Source organism: Tachypleus tridentatus, chromosome 8 (assembly GCF_004210375.1).
Source record: "Tachypleus tridentatus isolate NWPU-2018 chromosome 8, ASM421037v1, whole genome shotgun sequence".
Taxonomy (NCBI): domain Eukaryota; kingdom Metazoa; phylum Arthropoda; class Merostomata; order Xiphosura; family Limulidae; genus Tachypleus; species Tachypleus tridentatus.
In genome coordinates, this window is record NC_134832.1 from 457,898 (window position 1) to 470,445 (window position 12,548).

General features: G+C 32.6%; 1 protein-coding gene across 2 annotated transcripts in view; it reads right to left on the bottom strand.

The window, feature by feature from the left end:
* The window catches only part of Kap-alpha1 (karyopherin alpha1), a 73,305-nt gene extending 60,983 nt beyond the window's left edge, over nucleotides 1-12,322 (bottom strand). Inside the window, exon 1 of one of the 2 annotated variants that reach the window (XM_076517276.1) lies at nucleotides 12,216-12,322. The gene's annotated coding sequence lies outside the window, so the exon portion shown is untranslated. Of the gene's footprint in view, nucleotides 1-12,099; nucleotides 12,119-12,215 lie in introns of those variants that run through there. The other variant, XM_076517278.1, reaches the window with a different exon arrangement.
* Between the last annotated feature and the right edge of the window lie 226 nt (nucleotides 12,323-12,548).

The following is a 12,548-nucleotide window of genomic DNA, read 5'->3' on the forward strand; positions in this document are numbered from 1 at the left end:
TGAGGAAGAACTACATTAAAAACAGCAAATCCCAACCTCTGATCAATTATATTATAACCATAAAATATTCAAGCTATAAACCAAAACAAATTAACATGAAATAAAATACACTGCATATTTTTAAAACAAGGATCCTACAGTACGAGCTACAATGTGGGATTATAAAATGTATCCTAGGTTTTGGAGATAACTGCACAAGTAAAACCAAGACTGTGGCAGGGATACACCATCTCTCAGTCTTAACCTTTAATTCACTAGTCTCACAAAAGAAAATCAAAAATTAGGAGAGCGAGATGTGGGTGTTCAAGCCCGTTACCTATATCATCCTTCACTGCCTGCAGACAGTTGTGAGAAGGTGACTGTTCTCCCAAGTTAAAATGAGAATAAGAAAAAAATTGGAAATTAAGATTGATAGACAGTGTATCTCCACCACAATATGGGTCCTACTTCCACAGTTACCTCTATAACCTAGGATATATTTTATAATCCCACATTGTAGCTTGTAACCTAGGATCCTTTTTTAAAAATATCCAGTGTATTGTTTTTTCATATTAATGGGTTTTGGTTTATGGCTTGAAAATTTTATGGTTATACTATTAATTAATGTAATAAATAAATATAACTTTAAAAATGATCATGCAAAACACTTACTTGTATACATCATAAAATATAAATTAAAAGTTGATGTTTCAAGTTTAGAAAAAGAGAAATCAAATGTAAAATCTTCATATTTGATAATTAATTTTAGACAAAATATTCAATGATTCACAGATTTCTAAAATTATTCATCAATCTAAAAGCAATAATATTTTTCCTTGTAAAAAGTTAAGACCAACTGTCATTTATAAATATAAAGTTCCAATTGGCCTATTAATATATAATCATAAAAGTTTTTTAGCTAATTTAAAGGTAGATGTTAATAATTTACCTTCTGAATGTGACAATAGTTTACTTGTTCATACTTTTCACAAACATATTACCAGTAATTTAGATATTATAAAAGACAAAATATTACATGAAATAAAAAAGGAACTAACTAAAAAAATAGCAACAAAATGTAATAAAAATATTCTAAAATCTCTTGAAAAAATATTGATGAATATACTTTAAAACTTAATTATATTACAGTTTATCCACCTAGATGGTTTTTAAAATGGAAATTATATATACTTAAAAACAAAATTAAATTATCCCATATAAATATGAAAAAATACCATACAGATTTATCATTTCATCAGCTAAATAAAAGATTAAAGAACTGCAAAAAAAAATGTTATAGTTCATATTGATAAAGCTAACTAATATTGGTATAATTTGCAAAACACTATGTATAAATTACGATAAAAGAAATTAATAACACAAACTTTTAAACTTGTCAATCAATCCAAAAATACAGCAATTAATAATTTCATTAAAGCTTATCATAAACTTTCTTCTGGACAATCCTAATGTAGATTTGCTGCTTCTTTACACTATTCCAAAATTACATAAATCTCAAATTAAATTTAGATTTATTTCAATTCAATAAAAACAATTATCAAACAACTGGCTCTATTATTAAATAAATTACTTAATATTTTACTTCATAAAATAGAAAATGTAAGTATTAACAATAAAAGACATACATTTTGAATAATAACGAATAACCAACCTATTTTAAAATGTCTAAAAGTGTGAGGAGGTAAATAGTATTCAAATATTTGATTTGGTTGGATGGTTTGTTGTTTTAAGGCACAAAGCAACTAGGCTATCTGCAAACATCCAGTAAAAAGTTAAAATTAAAATAAAATTATTAAAAGTTATAAAAAGAAATTAAGGCAAAACAAGGCAAAATTTCATTTCTGAAATAAAAACAAACAGTATCCAATTTTTACATCTAGTCCACAACAGCAGGAGAAAAACTACAGTAATACAAGTTGTAAAGGACTTTCTGCAGCATAACTGTAATTATAACTTGCCAGGAAAACTAACAGGTAAGTTCAAAAACCACCATTAGTCACCTGAAGCTGGCCTTTTCAGTCCTGGTTTCGAGTTATTTGACATTACAGCCATTTTCTAATTTCAAATCAAACTAAATGTACTTTGATTCTTAAAAGGGAATCACATTAAAAAAATGTCTAATGTATAAATTAAAACTCCAACTCCACTGCCAACTGGCACGGAGCAAAGCCTTGAATACCATAGTCCATGTATGGTATAGACACAGCAGTGATAGTACCAGAGCAGAGATTTACCTGCAGAGTCAGCAAGCTTGTTTCCACAAATACCAATGTGGCCCAGTATCCAGAAAAACTAGATAGAAATAGCTGTTAAAGAGAAATGGGACAGTCAATTTTGAATATTTGCAAAAACAGGGTTTGAACTATCATGATTCAATTCCAGGGCCAGTAAAGAACTAAGCGAGTCACTATAAATAGCGCAATTTGAGTACTGCTTAGCTTCTATGTGATCCAGGGCAAGAAGAATGGCATAAAGTGCAGCAGTGAACACAGAAGTTGTAGAGGGGATTCTGTGCACAACCACCAAACACAATAAACAATAGCAGAGCTCACAGAATCACCTGATTTCAAACCATCTCTATAAATAGGAATGGAAGGATGGTTTGAAAGATGTTCAGCAAATCACAGACAGTATTTCCAATCAGGAGTTTCTGCTTTTCTTAGACGACTTAAAGATAGGTCACATTTGGGGACTGTAAGAAGCCATGGTGGGATGGGCTGACCAGTGGATACAGCAATGTTATACAAGGACAGACCCAATTCTTCCAACTGCTCCTGGATACGAAAGCCAAAAGGAGCAATGGCAGATCATCTGTTCTAAGAAAGTACAGCCCATTGAGGAAGGAAAACACAACCCCGTGGGATGCTCTGATAAGGAATGAAGTTTTGAAGCATACAGTAAAGACAGCTGCAAACAGCAGAGGTGCAAAGGAGGTTCCTGAGACTCTGTGTATAAGCTCTGAACTGGGGAAGTGCACAAAGCCCCAGTGCAAAGCCAAAATCCTTGAGGATAAACAGGGTCCAGTTTCTTTAAGGCGAGGTCCTGGCAGAGCCATGGACCAGTGATCCATAGTCTAGTTTCGATTGAATAAGAGCACGATATATCTTTAGCACAGAACATCGATCCACTCCCCAGGTGGTGGACGAGAGGACATGGATGTTCAGTGCTCTTGTACATTTGTCCCGTAGCTTCTTCATGTGTGGTATGAAGGTCAGCTTATGGTCAAAGATAAGCCCCAAGAACTTTCTCTCGGGGACTACAGGTAGCACAACTTCACCGATAAGAAGTTCATGATCAGGGTGAATACCTCATTGGCAGCAAAAGTGCATGCAAACAATATTAGAGAGTTGTTAAAACCATTTGCTGTGGTCCACTTCAGTAAATGATTGAGGGCAGTCTGTAGTTGCCCAAACAAAAGAAGCATTAACCATCCTCTCTAAGGATGACAAAAAGCTTGTCAAATTGCATGGTAGTTTGAAAGAATCTTGGGATCCTTCCTAGACTTAGAGAAATGTAGGACAATAGCCTGGCACCAGGCACCAGAAAAACATTCTTTTGCCAGATCTGGTTAAAAACAATCAGAAGAATAGCAAGAGAAGCAGGAGATAGATGGCGCAGCATTTAATAGTGTACATCTGTCAGGTCCAACAGATATAGGGCCAGTTTAAGTTCTACCAGTGTAAGGGGAAGATCATAGTCATACAAAAATCAGCTTGAAAGGAAAGAGGTGACTGCTTTGCCTGAGTCTTGATGGCTAAGAAGGTAGAAGATAAAGCAGAAGTGCCAGATACCTGGCAAAAGCTTTCACCTAAAGTATTGGCAATGCTCTAAGTATCGGCTACTTCCTGGCTATCAGAGAGCAAGATCAAGAGGAAGACAGAATTATATTGCCCACTGACTTTTCAAATCTTGTCCCATATGACTTTGGAACTGGTGGTAGAAGATATTCTGGATTTGATATTTTATCCACCAAGCATGTGCAAGGCCTGCTGGAAAGCAACGCTGGACGAGTGTGTGGGATACCAACTAAATGTATCCCAGGCCTGTTTTGAACCTTCCATGCCATGTAGCAAGCAGGATTCCACCATGGACGAGGATATCGTGGAAAGCATGTCGAGGGTTCAGGAATACACTCAGCATCTGCCTGAATGATACATGCAGTTACTACTGCTATACAGTTGTCTATTAATGTCTTACAGACAATGGTAGGATCAAATTTGCAAGAGCAATGAAAAAGGGCCAGTTTGCTTGATCTAGCTTCCACAAGGGCATGTGGGTCAGGTGGCATTGACCACGACCAGTCTCTTGCAAAATTATAGGAAAATGAACACTGCCTCATAGATTATTGTCAATCCTGCATGAAAAGTGGGAGAATAGTGAAAGAAAGGAAATTGAGAGATCAATAGCAGTAAAGGACAGACCAGGTGCATGAAAATAAGTACAAGAACCACTATTGAAAAGAGAGGTTGTGATCAGAGAGCATACACTCTACATAGCAACCCCTCCAATCAATATCAGCACTTCCCCAAAAGGAATGATGTCTATTAAAGTCCCTCAATATTGAAGAGGGAGATGGTAGCTGTTCAATAATAACATCAAGGTCTGATTGATCATTGGTCTCTCCAGGCAACAAGTACAGAAAACATATGGTACAACCCAAAAAAACATGGATGGTCACAGCCTCCAAAGGTGTGTCGAGTGGCAAAGGCAGGGTGGGCATCTGCTGATCAACCAACAGTGCCACTCCTCCATGCACTTGTCCATCACACAGCCTGTCATTTCTGTATAAAGAAAACTGCCAAAAGGTGACTGTATTGGCAGGTTTCAGAAATGTTTCCTGTAAGGAAAGACATACAGGATGGTAGGAAGCAATCAGTGCTTTGATGTCATCCAGATTAGAACATAAACCTCGAAAGTTCCATTGTATCATGATGGCCATTTTTATTTGTGTAGGTGAATTAGGTGAAGAGCGCTTCTGTTTATGACCACGTCTTTTTTTCTTTATTGTCTTTATTCAAGGGAAGTCTCTTAACCCAGGGCAGGATTCCAGCAACTGAAGATGTGAACAAATGATCACTTTGCATCTTGGAGTTAGAGAAGATGTATCCAAGGAAATGCCCGTACCCAGAACCAAAGGAAGTGGATATTGGGGTTTGCTGGAACATATGTTAGAGAATGTAGTATAAAAAATGAGGTATAGGTGTTACAGATGTTGAAAATCGCTGCTCAGAATCTTCAAGATGTGGTCGTTTACCTGTGGACTGTTTTTCTCACTATTTTATTTTTTTCTTCAGAGGATCCATAATAAAAAATAGAATATTTCAGTGCCCTCTGAGGGAACACATTACAATGTCAAACAAGGACACTGCAGCAACTCCAGGGTTTTGTGAGCACTATATCCAAACACCAGCATCAGATACAGTGTCCACAACACCTGTTGAGAACATCCAACATTGGTATTTGGTTGATCCTAGCCAAAGTGAACCAGCCAATTGACCCTTGGGAGGCCACCCCAAGGCTGCCCATCTCAAGGAATTAAAGGCCAAAGTAGTGTGTTAGAGTTAGATCCTTCAACCACCAGGATTCTCTCCTTTCCTTCACAGGTCACCACATACAGCAAACATGTAGGTGGATGTTTAAATCCCAGAGGAGGTAAACTGAAAGAACAGAACCTTCCCTGGGAGGTCCCCAATCCACACAGAGGGAAACATTTGATTTTACATTATATATCACAATACCATTAAAAGATTTAATCATTTTAAATTCATTAATAGAGCAACATTATCCTTTTATAGAACTGGAAAAAAAGTTCCAAAAACATAAAAGATATATTAAGCTTCTGTATTTAGAATAATTTTATATTTTTCAATAAACAGGTTTTTAAGCAAATAATAGGAGTTCCAGTTGGAGCTAACTATTCAACTTGTGTAACAAATTTATATTATCATGAAAATATATTTATTGAAAACTATGTAAATCCAGATATCTTTACTTTAACTTAGATATACTGATGACTTAATTGGCATAAATAATTAGAAAATATATAATGTTATTGACACCATTTATCCAACAGAATTAGAAATTTAAAATACTTCTATTTCTAATACAGATGCACATTATTTAGATTTAGAATTTAAAGTAATTGATAAGAAATGATGTCAATATAAGTATTTTTGATAAAAGAAAAGAATTTGATTTTCCAATTTATGGGTTACCCTCCTTACATACCAATGTGCCACACCCATCTATTTTAAACATTATAACTTCGCAGTTATTCAAATATTGTAATATTTGTAATAAATTACAATATTTTAATTAATGTTTATATACTGATATGAAAATTAATAGTTAATGGATTTAATAAAGTTTTAGATAAAATTATTAAATTATTCTATAATAAATACAAAGAAAGTAAAAATCAGAGAAATTTTACTGAAAATTATGTTCAGTTAAAAATAAGGTCATTTAAGAACTTGGCACTACTTTATGCAGATGAACACCTTAAGCTGCATATAAAAGCACAACAGTCACAGTAAACTATCACTTTACCGACATCATGTTAATTAGTGCCGCTACCATTAGTTCTAAAACTAATCTTGAGTTAGACATTACACATAGTAATTGCAACACTGTACAAACAAATGTATCAGTAAGGAGTTTTTACTGTTACAATAATTAGGTTTAAATTAGAATAATTTAACCTCATGTTGTTAGTACTGGGTCATTCCATGTCAGATAATAACACTTATGATCCCATGCTCTTCACATTTTCAAAGTAACAAGAAGCAAATATAAACATTTAAATATGAAGCTGTAGAACAGGTACAACCTTTGACTTGTAGCCAAACTATAATTAATAAGTGAATGAAGGTAATTGGTTTTTAATGGAATTCAATAAATAACTATTACTTGTAAAAAATTTTGGGAAGTTTAATATATACTATTTAATTGTTTAATCAATTTTCTGCTTGCTGCATTATCAAATAAAAATCATCTAACAATTAACTATGAAAACAAAAAAGAAACCTCAACATTTCTGTTTAGTGAGATAATCAGGGAGCTTCCCAAATGAGGATATCAAGAAACTATATTAAAATATTAATATTTTCTAGGTATAAAGTATATATCTTATCACTTCTTAGTTTGACCTTTTTATTTGTATTCAAACATAGCAAATTCTGAATGATTTGTAATCAGTCTCTTAGAACAATTATTTAAAATATTTGTGGAAGACAATCTAATAATTAACTATCAACTGATATGTCATGCAATGATACTGATCTTTTTTCCCTCCAGAAAATCTAAAATGAAACTTTGATTATGTTCTCATCAGTTTACAAACTAATAATATCTAAGTTCAAGCAACATGTCATTTCCTGACAAACCATTCATATATTTTCAGCTCATATCAAGGGTTTCAAAAGTTAGAGACAAACTAAAGTCAATGATTATCATACAGATATACATAACAAGAGACCACCTGGTCCTTCAAAGCTATACCTGTGCATGTAACCCCAGGAAAAGTTTTTAAAAAAATTAAATGCACCCTTCATTTTTCAGGAAAACCATTTGTCCTACTCTCAAATTCTTGTAAAGTGCTAGCTTCAACCACAGTCAAGAGTCACTTATTTCATCAATTAATCATTAATTAGAACTGTCTTACTTGTTTTCTTTCAAATCTTAAATTTGTCATTTTATCCAATTATCTTAACAATATAACAAACCTTTACCTTATCATTTCCTTGATTAACGTTATAAACTTCAATAAGTCCATCTTTTACACTTTTCTTTCAAGAGAAAATACATTAAGGGACCTTTATCAGTCTCCACAGAATAATCCTTTCATCATTAACCCACTAGCACTAATCTGAACGTATTTTAGAAAGTGCATATTCACTCATAGATAAGGAAAGCAAAGCTGTACACAGTATTTCAAATGAGGGCTAACTAGTGAGTTGTATAGATAATTACTCTTTTAAGCTGGCAACCACTATGACAAGGTATTTCTTAAAAATCTATTGACTTTAATACTAAAAACCAAGCATTGCCTCAGTGACTTATTTACCACTAAGACAAGATCTTTTCTTTCAATCACACTATTGAGCACATCCCCATTTATATAAAACATACCTGCAATAACAAAAATTTCTTTTCCTTCTACTTAATAAAATTAAAGTTTTTCTCTTAAATATTTTTTCAGCTTATCTATTGATCCAAATTACTCTGAAATAGTTCAACATCCTAAATACAGCTAGAGATATCAAAATGTTTAAAAAATGTTTGTGTCAAGGTTTTAAATGACACCCTATCATATAAAAATTCCAGAAGTTGTAAGTATATTTTGGAAACAAAACTGCCACCTTAAGATTCTTATCTTTAACCTCAAGTTAATATCCCAAAAAATTAAAAAAGCTTCAAAAATCAAACCTTCATCAAGCTACTTAAATAACTTGTGCAACCCCATCAAATTAATGAATGATATACAGACTTAGCCAACACCCAACACAGTTTCAACTGCATGGTCTACAGACTTGGGCAAGACTCAATACTGTTTGAACTCAATGCTTTACAAACACAGGCGAAACTCAATACTGTTTCAACTGAATGATTCACAGACCCAAATAAGACTGAAATCTCCATGATGACGAGAAACCCACTTAAAGTAAAAAGTTATTCTCAAGACATCTGGTATGAGTATTAAAATTTTAATTAAAATAAAGTACAGAATCAATACTACTTTAACTCAAAAGTCTACAAACTCAGTCAAGACTCAATACTGTTTGAACTGATTTAGTTTGAATTTTGAGCAAAACTACCCAGACTAGCTGCTCTATTTATCCCTACTGTTTTAACTGAATGGTCTACAGACTAAAGCTAAACAAAATGCTGTTTACATAAAACATTATACACATAAATTAAGAAAAAATGGGACCTCTTGATCTATCTCCGCCATCCAACAAACTAAACAAAACTAGAAAAATAAACTTAAAAAATTTCTATAGCAAACCTTTATCACTCAAATATTTATCAAATCTTCCCTTGTAGAAATTAATGCATCCACCACGTCCAAAAACACAACCACCCTGTTACAAAATAAGACGTAGTTGAAAATTATTTCTACCCTGCCATTATCTATATTTCCCTACCTTTATCTGACCATTCTCACCTTTAAATACTAAAAAAAATTAGATTAACACTATCAATTCCTTTAATAGTCTTAAAGAATTCAAACTTCCTCTAACTCATTTTTTTACAAAAAAAATTCTAAAGATCTTAACCTCTGTCTGACTGGTTATCTACCCCAGGTATCACTCTAATTGCCCTCCTCTGAACCCTTTCCAACAATTCAAATGTTCTAAGGCAGAGAGTCCAGTATTATACTTGATACTCCAAGTATGACCTGTACAATGACAATGTAACATCTTTACAATTGTATTCGATATTTCTGTAGAAACAACCTAAAATATTTTCTCTCACACTAATGACAACAGCTGACTGGTTAGATAGCTTTAGAGACTGATCAATTAAAATCCAACATCCTTTTCTTCCAAAACATTTTTAAGGTTATTTCCATCAAAATTATTTGCAGATGTGATCAACAGCATGATTCAGTAGAAGTTATCTATAGTGTGGTTCAACAGATGTGATTTATAGCACAGGTTAGTGGGTGTGACCTATAGTGTGGTTTAGTAGATGTGATCAGTAACATAGATGAGTGGATGTGATCTCTGGTGTGATTTAGCAGATGTGATCTATAGTACAGTTCAGTACTTGTGATCTATAGTGTTGTTCAGTTCAGCAGATTGACCTGTATTTATAATTGTGTTCACTTTTTTAAGAATGTTACTCATCTAGAGGATAAAAATGATGTGGACTTTGTGCATTTAGATTTTGAAAATACTCCTGAAAACATGCAATTAAGAAGATTGACTACAAAAGTCACATTAGTATGAGATGCAAAAATACTGTTTAAGAGTGAGACTGTGGGGTGGATAGATGAAAGAAACAATATTATTAATGAAGTGAAGTAAAACTGGACTGTTGTTACAAGCAATGTGTGGAGTGTTTCTGGTGTCAATGCTTGAGACTTTGGTTTTTCTTATTTACTTTAATAACAATGGTAAAAGCAGAATGAGTAGATTTTTGAGATTACAATAAACTCTTGGGTATTTCTACCTGTAAGGATGATGTTGAGGTACAATGGAACAACTTAAATCAATAAGAAATTTGGTAAAATATTTGGCAAAGGACTTAATTACAGTAAATTCAAGGTATACTAAGATAGATATCCCATACTTAATGCAGGTGGAAATCCAATTACTTGTACAACTTTAGAATATTACTCTTAACGTAATGATAAGCCCCCTCCAGCCATTGTAACACTGCTCTGTTTCTAGTAATAGAACTAGTTTTAGTGTGATCATACTGAATTTGAAGACTATCTCCATGATCAGTGTGAGAAATATCTATGATTTCTTGCTGACATATACTGAATATAACAGGATAAGAAAACAATCTTAAAATTTGGAAGATCAGCTTGGCTCCAGTTAAAATGATTGTTTCTATCACTGTGCTTTGTTTACGAAATGAGCTGAAATCAATAACTTCCCGACAAATAAAAATTTTGTTTATATTTTTACTTTTTTCAAGATGGTTATACAAAAGACAATCACAAAGGACCAAAATGTCCCTTGTAGTTCACATGTTATACCAAAACAAAGTTTACACTACAGACCAGTGGTTGACATTCTATGACACAAGTGTCACTTGGTAACACATGGCAATGATTTGGCTAACCTGCCAAAAAAACAGCTTCATCATTGCAACCTGTTAGGGCACAATCAGTATCCAGTTAACATTTCTCAGATATGTGAGAAGAACAGAGATATTACAGGAAAAACTCATGGATACAGAGAATTTTATAATAGAATTCAAGGAAAAATATTACTTGCCCAACAAAATACTAAATTTAAAAAAAATAATAATAACAGACTCAGAAGTAAAAATGGTTACCAACCACTTCAATAGACTATGGTGTTATTCATACCTGTATTTCAGGGTCTTGCCAATTCCTTCAAACTTTATTTTAAACCTACTAATTCTTTATGAAAATGATTAACACCTACTAGTCTAATACTATTAGTAACAATAAATGAGATAAATTTGTACCTACATCATTTTTTGAAGAATTATTTGAAATTTCACTTTGATAATCCCATGAAATCTGTGTAGAATGCATGGTATTTTCTCTTAAAGTATCAAGAAATTATTTAATAATAAAACATGTTTATTGAAACCTTAATTATATATTCTAAGACACTATACTCAGGACACTTTTATCCTCTCTTTAATTATCCCTTGTTAAGCATCCTATACATAATTAATTTATTACTATACATTTAAAACATCTAGTTTAATTAATATTAACTTCTGATCATAGCAAAATACCTACATGGATCAAAATTGCAGAGTAACCCAATAAGGTTACTAGCACCAATTATAATAAGTAGAACATTTTTAACTTGTATGACCAAGTGTAATATCTCAGTATATTAACATTTGGCTCAGTAATATTCCACTAAATGTTATAATTAGTATTACCTAATATTATTAAATGCATAATTTAGTGATTCTATACAAAGATGCTACTACTTCCCTTGAGTCAGGAAACTGTCAAACTACAATATGAAACTTGAGATAAATGTCCAAGTTGTGTTAAAATAAAAGCACCTTTTGTTGTTCACCTCATATATAGTGTACAATCAACAAAAACGATTACATACATTTCCAACAAAAAATAAATAAAAAACACCAAGCAAATCATTCATAAAAAAATCAGCTACGGCTCACGTTTTGTGTATTTATACAAATAAAACATTTAAAACTCAAAACAAACCTCAAATTATAATGATACTTAATCTCAAGTTTACTGAACATAGTTTTCATAACTCGTTTAAATTTAGTTACTTCATAAGTCTGTTTGAAACTGAAACTACCAGTTAAGGCCTGGATTAACATTAGTATTACTAATAAAAGTATTATGTAACTCGTGAGTTGAATTAGAAATGGTGTGTTGACTTTCCATGCTAAATGACTAACCCTTCTATTCAACTGTTGTGATCACACCTCATAATACAATTATTACAAAACATCAATATTATTTAGAATATAAAATTAACAAAAACACTCCGAATTATTCTTATATTTTCACTCACTTCGTTCTACTACCTACTCTTATGAATCACGACTAGATACTGATAATAGTACAATCACGTCGTTAAATCAATTATATTTGCTAGAGGTCGCCTTCTCTAGTTTTCACAAGAAAAACATTTATCGTTATTTTCAACCGCTTAATATGCCTAGAATTTAGGAAATTATAAAATTTATTAAAACTAAATTTGTATTTTTGTCTTCAAGCCCAAAGCTACACAGGTATCAAAACCCGGTTTCTAATGCTCTAAGCTCAGACAGTTACTGCTGAACTAATGAGGGAAGGAAAAACAAAGAGAAACATTTATTTCACTCACCGTGCTGTTTGGAAATAT